The 15,770-nt window shown below is 40.3% G+C and overlaps 1 pseudogene; it reads left to right on the top strand.

The window, feature by feature from the left end:
- Nucleotides 1–8,052: 8,052 nt before the first annotated feature.
- Nucleotides 8,053–11,394, top strand: LOC139458307 (uncharacterized; annotated as a pseudogene).
- The last annotated feature ends 4,376 nt before the right edge of the window (nucleotides 11,395–15,770 follow it).

The raw sequence follows: 15,770 nt of genomic DNA, 5'->3' as shown, positions 1-15,770 counted from the left end.
CGTTAGAGGCTGACGGGAAGAGATGTCCACTGTGAGCCAAGCAGACACACACACCAAGTGACACATGCTTCGATGTCGCTTACAAGTGCAATAAACTTGCGCGACGTTAATCCCGATTTCACTTCGCCTCTAACTTTTAACCATGGCATTCATAATATGAAATTAACAAAGATAAGCTCGAAACGTTATTACCAAGAAGCCATGTAATTTTCATTCACAAGTGTACAAAACTATGTAAATAATTATTCTTAGAATTCATGCATATATACTCGGAATAACACAACGTATTTTTTTCAAATCATGTCTAAATTAGTACAATGAACGCATATTTAACGTAGGACCGTTAACACATGGACGGTTTGCCGAGATGTATCCGCACGTGCAGGTGAAGCATTTGAATGAAGGGATCAGTTGAAATCCAGCCATTTGATATTTAAAGGAAGTAGAATACAAACACACAAACCAGGACTCGTATCAAATTTGTACTACTCTTAATGACATATTCAGGAAAATACTTGCCGAACAAATGTCACCAATACGTAGTTGTAAAGGAAATATCATGACAAACAAAAGGTTTATCCCTCAATATCCCGCCGCACACAGCAATAAGACAGCTCTATGAGAGCGGTGGGGAAATAGTCGAATTTGAACGAGACAATCCAGTGACTCACAGCATGAGCATAGATTAACGCAACTGGGATACGATGACATGCATCAACCAAGTCAGGGAGTCTGACCACCCGATCCCGTTAGTCGCCTCTTGCGACAAGCCTGGGTTGCTGAAAACAAGGTACACATGTAGGTAACAAAGAACTGCCTTCGGGTCCGACAGTCACCAGAACAGAACACCAGCTTCATAAATCCTATGCAGATTGTGGTGGCCGATTTCCCCTTCTATTTTCTTTAACAAGTATCACAATAGAACAGGAAGGGAACACGCGTCAGAGATCAGTTTCCCGAATGCTTACTGCACACTCCCATAACCTTCAAATACAGAATTCCTTTACTTACTCACTCCCACTTTGGTATGTTATAATTCCCACCTAAGAAGAGCCACTAATGCATATTATGCTTCAAATTTGACTTGCTACCATATTTAACATGTTTACATATATTTATCGTAATAGTCGAAAGTGTGATGCATCATCAGGGAATTCGAGTGACATATGACAAGGGAGAAGGATGTTTATTGCATTTACGAATGCAAGAGTAAAAAACAAACGTCAGCGTAATTACAGCTCCTTTCAGAGTAAGTTTCGGAAATCCTGAAGTAAAACAAAGAACACAAACAACTTCTTCATCTCAGCCTAAAGCGATACAGGAATTTTGTGAGTCTATATTTAATGTGGCATCAGCAATATATCAGCCGTTTAGAGGTGCAGGAAGTGTGTGAGTCTATATTTAATGTGGCATCGGCAATACATCAGCCGTTTAGAGGTGTAGGAAGTTTGTGAGCCTATATTTAATGTGGCATCACCAATATATAAGCCGTTTAGAGGTGCAGGAAGTGTGTGAGTTTATGTGTGATATGGCATCGGAAATATATCAGCCGTATAGAGGTGCAGAAAGTTTGTGAGTCTATATTTAATGTGGCATCGACAATATATCCGCCGTAAAGAGGTGCAGGAGGTGAGTGAGTCTATGTTTAATGTGGCATCGACAATATATCAGCCGTAAAGCGATGCAGGAAGTGTGTGAGTCTATGTTTAATGTGGCATCGACAATATATCAGCAGTAAAGCGATGCAGGAAGTGTGTGAGTCTATATTAAATGTGGCATCGGCAATATATCAGCCGTAAAGCGATGCAGGCAGTGTGTGAGTCTATATTTAATGTGGCATCGGAAATATATCAGCCGTATAGAGGTGCAGGAAGTGTGTGAGTCTATATTTAATGGGGCATCGGCAATATATCAGCCGTATAGAGGTGCAGGAAGTTTGTGAGTCTATATTTAATGTGGCATCGGCAATATATCAGCCGTAAAGCGATGCAGGAAGTGTGTGTGAGTCTATGTTTAATGTGGCATCGGCAATATATCAGCCGTAAAGCGATGCAGGAAGTGTGTGTGAGTCTATGTTTAATGGGGCATCGGAAATATATCAGCCGTAAAGAGGTGCAGAGAGTGTGTGTCTATATTTAATGTGGCATCGGCAATACATCAGCCGTTTAGAGGTGTAGGAAGTTTGTGAGCCTATATTTAATGTGGCATCACCAATATATAAGCCGTTTAGAGGTGTAGGAAGTTTGTGAGCCTATATTTAATGTGGCATCACCAATATTTAAGCCGTTTAGAGGTGCCGGAAGTGTGTGAGTTTATATGTAATATGGCATCTGCAATATATCAGCAGTAAAGCGATGCAGAAAATGTGTGAGTCTATATTTAATGTGGCATCGGCAATATATCAGCAGTAAAGCGATGCAGGAAGTGTGTGAGTCTATATTAAATGTGGCATCGACAATATATCAGCCGTAAAGCGATGCAGGAAGTGTGTGAGTCTATATTTAATAAAGCATCGACAATATATCAGCCGTAGAGCGATGCAGGAAGTGTGTGAGTCTATATTAAATGTGGCATCGACAATATATCAGCAGTAAAGCGATGCAGGAAGTGTGTGAGTCTATATTTAATAAAGCATCGACAATATATCAGCCGTAAAGCGATGCAGGAAGTGTGTGAGTCTATGTTTAATGTGGCATCGACAATATATCAGCAGTAAAGAGGTGCAGGAAGTGTGTGAGTCTGTATTTAATGTGGCATCGACAATATATCAGCCGTAAAGCGATACAGGAAGTGTGTGAGTCTATGTTTAATGTGGCATCGGCAATATATCAGCCGTAAAGCGATGCAGGAAGTGTGTGTGAGTCTATGTTTAATGTGGCATCGACAATATATCAGCCGTAAAGCGATGCAGGAAGTGTGTGAGTCTATGTTTAATGTGGCATCGGCAATATATCAGCAGTAAAGAGGTGCAGGAAGTGTGTGAGTCTGTATTTAATGTGGCATCGACAATATATCAGCCGTAAAGCGATACAGGAAGTGTGTGAGTCTATATTTGATATAGCATCGACAATATATCAGCCCTAAAGCGATGCAGGAAGTGTGTGAGTCTATGTTTAATGTGGCATCGGCAATATATCAGCCGTAAAGCGGTGCAGGAAGTTTGTGAGTCTATATTTAATGTGGCATCGGCAATATATCAGCCGTAAAGCGATGCAGGAAGTGTGTGTGAGTCTATGTTTAATGGGGCATCGGAAATATATCAGCCGTAAAGAGGTGCAGAAAGTGTGTGTCTATATTTAATGTGGCATCGGCAATATATCAGCCGTAAAGAGGTGCAGGAAGTGTGTGAGTCTATATTTAATGTGGCATCGGCAATACATCAGCCGTTTAGAGGTGTAGGAAGTTTGTGAGCCTATATTTAATGTGGCATCACCAATATATAAGCCGTTTAGAGGTGTAGGAAGTTTGTGAGCCTATATTTAATGTGGCATCACCAATATTTAAGCCGTTTAGAGGTGCCGGAAGTGTGTGAGTTTATATGTAATATGGCATCGGCAATATATCAGCCGTAAAGAGGTGCAGAAAGTTTGTGAGTCTATATTTAATGTGGCATCGACAATATATCCGCCGTAAAGAGGTGCAGGAGGTGTGTGAGTCTATGTTTAATGTGGCATCGGCAATATATCAGCCGTAAAGAGGTGCAGGAAGTGTGTGAGTCTATGTTTAATGTGGCATCGGCAATATATCAGCCGTAAAGAGGTGCAGGAAGTGTGTGAGTCTATATTAAATGTGGCATCGGCAATATATCAGCCGTAAAGAGGTGCAGGAAGTGTGTGAGTCTATATTTAATATAGCATCGACAATATATCAGCCGTAAAGCGATGCAGGAAGTGTGTGAGTCTATATTAAATGGGGCATCGGCAATATATCAGCCGTCAAGAGGTGCAGGAAGTGTGTGAGTCTGTGTTTAATGTGGCATCGGCAATATATCAGCAGTAAAGCGATGCAGGAAGTGTGTGAGTCTATATTTAATGTGGCATCAGCAATATATCAGCAGTAAAGCGAAATGTGGCATCGACAATATATCAGCCGTAAAGAGGTGCAGGAAGTGTGTGAGTCTATATTAATTGTGGCATCGACAATATATCAGCCGTAAAGCGATGCAGGAAGTGTGTGAGTCTATATTTAATAAAGCATCGACAATATATCAGCCCTAAAGCGATGCAGGAAGTGTGTGAGTCTATGTTTAATGTGGCATCGGCAATATATCAGCCGTAAAGCGATGCAGGAAGTGTGTGTGAGTCTATGTTTAATGTGGCATCGACAATATATCAGCCCTAAAGCGATGCAGGAAGTGTGTGAGTCTATGTTTAATGTGGCATCGGCAATATATCAGCCGTAAATCGGTGCAGGAAGTGTGTGAGTCTATGTTTAATGTGGCATCGACAATATATCAGCCGTAAAGCGATGCAGGAAGTGTGTGAGTCTATGTTTAATATGGCATCGACAATATATCAGCCGTAAAGCGATGCAGGAAGTGTGTGAGTCTATGTTTAATGTGGCATCGACAATATTTCAGCCGTAAAGCGATGCAGGAAGTGTGTGAGTCTATATTAAATGTGGCATCGACAATATATCAGCCGTAAAGCGATGCAGGAAGTGTGTGAGTCTATATTTAATATGGCATCGACAATATATCAGCCGTAAAGAGGTGCAGGAAGTGTGTGAGTCTATATTAATTGTGGCATCGACAATATATCAGCCGTAAAGCGATGCAGGAAGTGTGTGAGTCTATATTTAATAAAGCATCGACAATATATCAGCCCTAAAGCGATGCAGGAAGTGTGTGAGTCTATGTTTAATGGGGCATCGGCAATATATCAGCAGTAAAGCGATGCAGGAAGTGTGTGTGAGTCTATGTTTAATGTGGCATCGACAATATATCAGCCGTAAAGCGATGCAGGAAGTGTGTGAGTCTATGTTTAATGTGGCATCGGCAATATATCAGCCGTAAAGAGGTCCAGGAAGTGTGTGAGTCTGTATTTAATGTGGCATCGACAATATATCAGCCGTAAAGCGATACAGGAAGTGTATGAGTCTATATTTGATATAGCATCGACAATATATCAGCCGTAAAGCGATGCAGGAAGTGTGTGAGTCTATGTTTAATGTGGCATCGGCAATATATCAGCCGTCAAGAGGTGCAGGAAGTGTGTGAGTCTATGTTTAATGTGGCATCGACAATATATCAGCCGTAAAGCGATGCAGGAAGTGTGTGAGTCTATGTTTAATGTGGCATCGGCAATATATCAGCCGTAAAGCGATGCAGGAAGTGTGTGAGTCTATGTTTAATGTGGCATCGACAATATATCAGCCGTAAAGCGATACAGAAAGTGTGTGAGTCTATATTAAATGTGGCATCGACAATATATCAGCCGTAAAGAGGTGCAGGAAGTGTTTGAGTCTATATTAAATGTGGCATCGGCAATATATCAGCCGTAAAGCGATGCAGGAAGTTTGTGAGTCTATATTTGATGTAGCATCGGGAATATATCAGCCGTGTAGAGGTGCAGGAAGTTTGTGAGTCTATATTTAATATGGCATCGACAATATATCAGCCGTAAAGCGATGCAGGAAGTGTGTGAGTCTATGTTTAATGTGGCATCGGTAACGTCTCCATGGTAAAGCGATGCAGGAATTGTGTGAGTCTATATTTCATGTCGCAGATCTCATGACCTCATCACATGGATGATCGGTACAATAACAATTGAGACATAGCGTGCTGTACCAAAACTTTTGTGTTGTAAATCCTCAGGCGAAAGGGACACTTCATTTATTTGATTATTTCACAAATGCATAACTTTAAATACATTTGTGCAAATTCTGTAGTAAACGTGAGTCAGTCAAACGCAGGACCAATGACACGGCTTTGATGTCCCTGTGTCGCACAGGGTCGCACATTAATTATATAATATTGAACTTTATGTCAGTCTACATGTTTTCATCTTCCTGTTGTGGTCCTAATTCGTCGTGTTCGGCGAAACCTTAATTCTGTGCGCCACCCTGTTTCCACGAAAATGTTTACTCGTCTGAAATCTGAATGTAGATTTACACATGTGTGACAGATTGTGATATATTGTGTTCATTTTAAGGTGAGTGTCCTTATTTATACAGTACATTGTTGTGGTGTTGTCTGTGTGTGTGCAACAATGTGACGACCTCTCCATCTTGGTATAGCGGGTAATAGCGCGATCTTTCCTTCCTTTGATGCTTCAGATGTTTCAGGTGTTTTGTAAATAACGCACTATACGCACGGGTTCAGATTCAACGTGAACTAAGAGTGTTTCAGCGAAAGGTAGTCATTATGTTTGTTGGTTTCAAGGTGCACTAAGCAATATTCCAACTATACGACGGCTGCACAAAGCCAAATTAATAGCATGAGCAACGTCCTCATGCTGTCGAGGTACGATGTTAGGCAATCAAACAAGTCTCCGAGTCTGACCAACCAAGGGGGCACGAGAGGCCCAGTCATCTAAGGCGCCGCGATTCGCTGTGCAGAGTTGCTTCCATTGAGCACGCCAGAAACCTATGATACCCGTACCATACCCGTACTCGAGGGTTTCACCGAGGTAGTAAACGTCTGAGACCTGCATCACTTCGGGCTTTCCTCCCACATTAAGCTGACACGCCGTGATATAACTGGAAGAGTTTTAAAAGCGGCGTTAAACCCAACTCACTTACTCACTGACCATTTAAGACAAGAATATGTTGCTAGGGATCAATTCTAACCCGGCATCCCCACTGTTAAGTTTGGTAGCACCAAAATACGCCAGATGTATGAGTGGCAGTGATAGAGCTTGTGCAATTTCACTGTATCTAGCAGTGTGTCGCATCATGTTTCAACCACAGTCGCTCCCATTCACGACGGACCAGACAACTTATGATGAAAGGCTACGCGATAAATCGCAAAGAATAAAGAAGAAGGAAGCGTGGTTTATTTCACAATAAACCACTGTTCTATGATGACGTCATTTCTGGAGATTCGAACATGTGCTCCCAACCTGAAGACGTAAATTGGACGACGTAATTTTTTAGAGGGAGGTGTCAAGTGAGTTGTTCCCCGTAGATGTAGCTGGGCAACTCAGGCTTACGCAATGGACGAACCATCGCATCTGTGCGGATTGTGAGAATATGTAGGAAATACTCACCTGTGCATGAAATGGACTTGTCCGACGTTACCGAGGTCGGATTCTATTGATGGAGTCATCATTAATAAAATACGGCTACACATCTTATCATCATCCTTAAGGAGGCCGTACTTAATGTTAATATCTCATATTAGAAGAAAACGACTCTCACATGTTATTATTTACACACACACACACACACACACACACACACACACACACACACACACACACACACACACACACACACACACACACACACACACACACACACACACACACACACACGCACACACACATGCACACACACATGCACACACACATACATTCACGGGCGCGTGCGGATAGGCGGATAATCTTAACTGATTATCATCTTGCACTGAAAGTAAATGTTTACTTGAACTGGGTCGATGTTTCTGTTGGTGGACTGAAGTCACCGAGTTTCAGCATAAGCTCAGAAGCATTTATCCGTACTGAATGAACTACAAAAGAATGTTTTCAGAAAGTAGGAGAACCAACATTAATTATATTTAACAATATGACAGCATACATTCAACACAGTAGCATGATCCATAATACTTGGAAGATGGTAATATATCAAATTTTTTTTTTAATATATATCATTTTGTAATGTTTATGATATTGCAGTATGGTTGGACATGCTTAGACATATCATACAAATGCACTGCGATTTCCATTAATTTCTACAGCAATAGAGGCACACCACTAGATATGTCAGCCGATGACATTGGAATACAGGATATCCACATCCGAGTCATCTTCTAGGGATGACTTTCACATATGTCATATACACAATATACTTATCACCATACATGTGTTGTGTATTTACAGTATTGGCTCTAAGATGGACCTTAAATGTCTTTTACTTACCCTATTGACTCAACTCATCTCATGTCAAGCCGGTGAGTATATTATATGTTTCATTTAGAAGTTGCCCTTAAGTACCTTGACACTCTTTCGTCTCAAAGTTATGTAGCTTGAAACAGCGGAAATACTTTTCAAACTGAACATATTTATATAACCACTAAAACCTACGTTTGAATTTAATAAAATACTCGAAGAAGCATAACATCGGTTTACTTTCGAACATACTCTGATTTGAATAGTGGAAGTTCACAATAACTGGCCTCTTACTTGCAAAATGAATACGTCAGTATGTCTTCGTATTGCACTAGAAGAGACAAAACCTTTTCAATTAAAAACCTTAATTGTTATTGGCAGAAAATATGGTGGAATAAATACCATTCGTACATGGGCAAGTCGCATGTTCAGAATATATTAGCTATATAATACCAGTGTGAAACTACCTGTATAATACTACTAGTCGGTGTTGCATACAGTCAGGAAATCACATCCATCTATTCACAATGAAAAAACAAGGAAGAAAGTCGAGATTGTGTACTGTCGTTTTGTGATTCAAATAATTTATAAAGTTACGAAGATGTCCCCTTATAACACGTCTACTCGATTACCTTCGATTTGAAGGAATATACAGTGTATGTTCAAATATGCAGCTGACGAAAAGAGAGAATAGAAGTTATACATATATTAACATATTACAGTAAAAATGGAGATATCCTCAAGACATCTGTCGGATCACCTGTAGAATTAGTGTGTTGGCAGCCTGAACAAGAATGGGTGAGTGTTTGGATCCGTGATGGTCAACCAGTCCTTACTGGGACCAGGAAGCGTGGAAGTCCGTGCCTCGTGAAATGGCATATTGATACTCCGGCTCATTCGCATGTCTCTTGTCCAACACACAGTGGGCGTTTCATCCTAAGATTCCAACAGTCCACAGTTGAACTGAATGGTACAAGATGGAACTGCAAACTTGATGATACAGCTTCCAGCAACAGTGTAACTATTGAATTAACTGAGGAGACAAAAGGTACGTCAAATATTCTCAATGTGAAATAGTTCTTATACTATTTTGTAGTGGTTTAACATGCCTTGGTCCACTGTTATATTTGGCATTTCTGACTAAGACTGCTACGGAAATATAGCAGAAATGACTATAATTTTGGTAAAGGGGGTGAAAGGTAATCTAATCCTGTTCATACTGTACAGAAGAAGTGTTCATATACACTAACTAGTCACATTTTATTTGACGGAATTAAAAGATTTCTTAGATTCAATAACTTGTTAATTATAAACGCAGTTTAGAATGGTTTATAACGACATGTTTTCTGCTATTTTCAGGCTGACCATATGTAAGACTCCCTACGTCGATAATATGTCAATACTATGCAATGCCAGTGATAATGCTAACCTGACACACATAGATAGACTGGATTCAGTATTGGAAGGATAAATCAAAAGGAATATCTTTTACCTTTAACGTGATGAATACCAGAGTAGTAACAGTACAAACAAAACACCGACACTATATCTTAAGTCCTTGTAAAAGACACATGCTGACTTCTTCTGCATGCCACCATAATTGAACAGTTGGCAACTATAACTATGTTCAAAACACCTTTTCAGTCAATTATAGAGCAATTGAAATATTTTTTAAAACAATTGAACAGAGCAGAACATGGAACTGGACACTTAATGGTACAGCTTCCAGCAACAGTGGAACTATTGACTTAACAGAGGAGACAAAAGGTACGTCAAATATGCTCAATGTGAAATAGTTCTTATACTTTTTTGTAGTAGTTTAACGAGCCTAGGTCCACTGTTGTGTATATCTGAGTAAGACTGCTACGCTGACCGGAAATATAGCAGAAATGGCGGAAAATGGTAAAGGAGGTGAAGGGTAATTTAATTGTCTTCATACTGTACAGCAAAAGTGTTCATATATACTAACTATTTGGGATAACACTTTCTTAGTAAAGTACAGATTCTAGTACTTTTGGGGGTTGAGTACCATCCGGGATTCGAACCCACATTGCCAGAGTGAGGAGCCTAATCGCCAGCATACAAAGTCAGCGATTTACACTTGTCAGTGGGGTACACAAAGTACGTGATCTAGACTACCAGTTGTCGGACTTTCACTTTTGAGGAAGCGTTGGTGGTTGAATGGGTTAGATCGCTGGCAGTGTGGGTTCGCATCCCTGACGGGACTAAACCCAAAAATGTACGAGAATCTGTACTTTACTAAAAAGTGTTTTCCCAAATATAACATTTGTTACATTTGACCACTTTCTAAATAACATTGTGTATTCATAGTAACATTGTATTACACAGAATTAAAAAAAGCTTCATTTGTCTTATGTAAGTGTAAGACATTCGGACTACAGAGTCAATAACTTGTTAATTATTAATGTTCCCAGTTTACAATGGTTTAAAACAACATGTTTTCTGCATGTTAAGCTCAACCACATGTAAGAGTCCATATGTAAAAGAAAACCCGTCTTCATGGCGATAATATGTCATTAATATGCAATGCCAGTGGTGACGCTAACCTCACACACACATAGATAGCCTGGAATTAGTATTGGAAGGACAAATTCAAAAGGATTTTGTTTTACCTTTGACGTGATGAATACCATAGAAGTAACAGTACAACAAGATACCGACATGATATCGTGCCCTTGTGAAAGACACATGTTGTCCGTAACATAACCACCTTCAACTCGTTTCCTTAACCAATCTATGGTCCTTGGCCTGTTAGCACGATACCCGTCCTCATAAAGTTCATTAAAGTAGCGTTCGTATACGTCATTATCCCTACGACTATGTCGCTTTTGCATGCCACCCTAATTAATAATAACTAAGTTACTATGTTAAAACACCTATTTACTCAATAATAGTGCAATAATGAAGAACAAAATACATTATAAAATCGCGTTAAAACCTAACTCACATTCAAGATGGTGCTCATCAAAGATGGGGTAACCATCCTTAATCATGTGTTCAATCACAAAATGATACGTGTATGTATGTGATCTATAGCATTAGGTCGTATTCGATGTGAAATAGAAGTGCGTATCCCTGAAATAAAATAAATATGAAACACAAGTCCAGTTGCAGCTAAATAATTATATATAACTTCACTGAGTACTACACCGATCATACAAGGAAGCATGTCATTCACACTGCAGACCCAGCTAACTCATCGACATTCAACTTCCTAATTCCCGTGGATGTTAGCGTGGAGTGTGTCCTGTTGGCTGGAGCGATGGCTGGCCTCATCATAACACTCAGAAAACGCAGTCGTCGAGAGGTCGTGTGTGAACGGTGACATGTTTATCACATTTCAAAACAAATTCTCCTAGTTCGGCTTTTTCTTCGTTCTCCACAATTTATTGATAACGTTGAAACTAGGTAACAATCACTAATCAGATCGACACATAAATAATCCCACGGTTTTCAATTTTTCATGTGTTTGTTGATCAACTCTCTAAAGCATTCGAGAACCTTTTAAACGCTTTTAAACAACTGTTGTTCACTTCGAAGAGAAACGTCGTAATAAACGTAATACATGTTTCTCAAAACTACTGCAAACCTTTTCAAGGTAAAAAGTGTAAATTATGTAAAGGTCAAAGAGGAAGGCCACTGTCAACAAAGCTCTCTTGTTGTCTGTCTTACTTACAGACCCTGATATAAATATATATCAAATACAGAACATGCAAGTCTATAATGTTTGGCAAGTCTAGATTACTGCATTATCTGAAAATGAAGAGAATCACTGGGCTCCCCTTTATTATATTTTTATTAAAATAACTGAACTGGTTTTTTTTCTTTACGATATGTTCATTTCAGAGACTAGATGTAAGTCTAGTTCTCTTGTTGATATAAATGTTACACGTCTCCACGTGAACAGTTGACATTTCCCACCCCAACTGATGTCTTAGCTAAAACACTAGCCGCAAAAAATCCGCATTAATGTTCTGGATTAACCAAAATGATCATCTATAATACTCTGCAAACGTATCTGTTTATTCTTTATCTATATTTTAGCAATTTGACCTCTTAACATGTGTTTTACATTTTTTTATATGTTATCTATATTTGTGTTCTAAACTTGTATTTTACTTGTGAATCGTGCCATTTGGCAGGATAGTGCATGATCCACGTTTGTAAAGTAAGATCAATGAAACATGCACGTACTGTGCATCCCTTCAATAACATCTTCTTATTTTTCTTCTCTTTTTGCAATTGTTCATAGTATGTTTCAATTACCTGTTACAACTACTGATTCAGTGAATATGATGGACACAGGTGATGTCTACACTGAGGTTAGAAAGATACGAAGATGACGCAATGCTGGACACCAAGGTTATACACAGTCCATCAGAAAACTGGAAGTCTTCCTGAAACTGTCCGATTGCCAACAGCACTCCATGTGTTTGTAGTATGAATTGACTCTTCATGACTGTTGTAGCGCTTGTACATAAAGCACATCGCATGATCGCCTTCTTGACATTCAAGCGAAGTTTTGTCAATCTGTTTTAGGCATTAGTTCCAAATCTAAAAATGTTGCAGTGCTCGGAGAATGTGATCGAAATGGTATTTATATTGATTCTTACACAATATGTTTAAGATTCTGGTTTAAGCTTCTTAATATGTCTCAAGAGAGATTTCCAAAATGGGTTTACGATATGTTAGTTAGGTTTGATGCCGTTGGTAGGAATACATGGGTTTCGGCTATTAAGAATATGTTATATTCTCATGGCTTCGGACATGTGTGGGAATTTCAAGGTGCTGGTGATCCTGAATATTTTACAAGTGATTTTATACTGAGGGTTAAGGACTGTCATGCACAAACATGGTATTCTTAGAACTGTATTCATTGTTTAAGACATCATTATCACTTGAACCGTATCTATTAAATGTATTCTCAAAAGAAAAGCGACATATGCTTACCCTTTTACGTATTGGAGAACTGGGAATTATGCATAATACAGGATGAAAGGATGGCATCGATAAGACACTCCGGCTTTGTCAATTGTTCAAGATAAGGGCAGCTGTGAATGAAATTCATTTCATTCTTGTTTGCCCTATTTTTGAAGATATTCGCTCAAAATATTTCCCATATTTAGACTTCATTACTGGTAATAATCGTAAAGACACACTGGGCAGAATGTTAAACTCTTCTGATGTAAACTGTCTTGAGAACTTAGCCAATTATGTTTCTATCTGTCTTCGTTCTTCTTACCTGTAAATATTATTTCATGCAGCACTTGATGTGAAACTAAATTGTATATATCTGTACGTGGGCCCGAGGCCTTATTACCGAATAAACTGATTGATTGATTGATTGCATTTTGGTGGGGTGTGGCGAGGTGAAATTGGGTTTTAACGTCAATGATTATTGCACCAAATAGCGCGTGCGTGCGTGCGTGCGTGCGTGCGTGCGTGCGTGCGTGTGTGTGCGCGTCTACTAGTCCGGACTAATTCCGAGTTCATAGTGCCAGCCCGCTGAGATACCATGCATTAGTTTAACATGAATATCCTATTCAGACACAGTATACTGACTCCGAGCCGACCAGTCATTGTTTTGGCCCCTTAATGCCGAGCGCCAGACAGGGTAAAACAAGTACCATCTTTAAACGTGTTTTGGTATGACGTGGCAGGGGATGGAACCACGACACCTTCCGCTCTCCGGGCGGACGCTCTCCCACCAGACCACGGAGGTGGGCTTGTGATTTGGCACGGACAATTCGGAGATTTCTGCTTGGCTTGTACTGAAAGAACATTTCTTGAAGACAGACAGAGTCGTAGCCAATGTAATGACTTCAAGATGGAGAAGCACTAGTGGTTAAAGCGTTCGCTCGTCACGCCGAAGACTCGGGTTTGATTCCGACATGGGTACAATGTGTGAAACCCATTTCTGGTGTCCCCCGCCGTAATAGTGCTGGAATATTGCAAAAAGCGGTGTAAAACCATACTCACGCACTCACTCCTGTGGGAATGTGTTTCAGCGATACGAGTGAACACTACACCATTGATGTTGAACATGGTATAACGACACAGGAAGTAGCACGTGAATGTCCTGTGGGAATGTGTTTCAGCGATACGAGGGAACACAACACAACTGATGGCGAACATGCAATACCCTGTGGGCTGTTGGATAGAACATCTACCCGGAGAGCGGAAGGTCGGTGGATCGATCAACGGCCGCGTCATACAAAAACAACCGCTACAAAATGGTAACTGTTTTTAATCTGCCCGAATTATGGGCATATAACAACGACTGGTCGTCTTGAACTGGTGTCTGAAGAACATTTGATTCCAAAGCCTAATTACCCTTTAGCCATGACATGTGTGTATCTCCATAACTTAATTGTCATTATGTATTAGGCGCTACTACCCGTTGTTAACTCTCACCAACATTTCATTGTATATTGACACTCAATCAACCTGGGCTACTATATCACTTCCCGTTAATTACTGTTATTTATAGTATGACATAAGGCTATGTCAGTTCATCACTCCCACACGTCCCATGTCCAGAGCAACGTCACTGTCTCTTTGTCTGTCCATTGTTGTTCATTACCATATATGTGTTTCCATTAGAGTGTTAGTCAGCCTCGTCGTTCGTTCGTTGGTTGCGGATTCTATTGCGGATCTCATACTTATACATTATCGGATTACCTCTACGGATACCTCTGCTCTGCTGGTTTGTCATAGTATGTGCAACACGGAGAGATCTATCAATAAATCCCTCCCCAGGGACCTTGTAGGTGCGGTATTACCACTCCTAGCATACAGGGTGTCCTACTACGCCCTCCATGCGGATCTGGCGGCAGGAACCAAGACTATCACAATCACCTTCAACTCGAATCAACCAAAAAGGCCCAGGACATAGCCCACCGCACACCGACCTGATCATGATCTCCATGCAGCTCCAACACAACAGCGTGTTGGACATATTATGACAAACCAGCAGTTAGTCAGCTTGGCATTCCGAGTGCTGGTGTAAGGACGACCTCGAGCAGGATGTGCCTTTTGTCGGAAACGGCCTGAGGTTGAGCTGGAGCTCCGCTCGCCTCATGTATGCCTGAGCTGGAAGGTCCGCTCATCGCTGTGTTTGTGTTGTCAGAGCAGGTATTCTGCTTATTGTGTAATTGTTGTTTATTGTTCGTATGTTGTGCATAAAACGTTACGGGACAGTGATGTCAATTTTGTCCTTAATCCCCCAAGAGCCAATTCCCCGTCAACATGTGCGTTGACACGGTGTCTGAGTGGGGTGTCCATGTTAAACCTGTGGCATGGTATATCAGTGGGCTGGCACTATTAAACTAGTACAAGCAACCACCCACACCCAGTGACACATGAAATCCCCATCTCACTTCACCCCTAACATGACATTCATAACATGAAGTATACAGATAATCTCTAGACGTAATTACAAAGACATGTATTTTATTTGAAGAATGGCATTCACAAGTGTACAAAACTATGTAAATAAATGCAAAGATACACTTTTAGAATTCATGCTTTTGTTTAATCCTCACAATAATACAACGTATTTATTCAAATGAGGCATTAGTACAATAAACACGTGTCTAACGTAGTACCGTCAACAAAAGGATGGTATGGCAACACGTATATAGGCACGTGTAAAAGAAGCATTTTAATGTAAGAATCAGCTACGCGGATACATGACAATGC

This window comes from Haliotis cracherodii, unplaced genomic scaffold, assembly GCF_022045235.1.
Source record: "Haliotis cracherodii isolate W230 unplaced genomic scaffold, xgHalCrac1.p SCAF_12, whole genome shotgun sequence".
Lineage (NCBI taxonomy): Eukaryota > Metazoa > Mollusca > Gastropoda > Lepetellida > Haliotidae > Haliotis > Haliotis cracherodii.
This window is presented reverse-complemented; position numbering and strand designations above follow the sequence as displayed.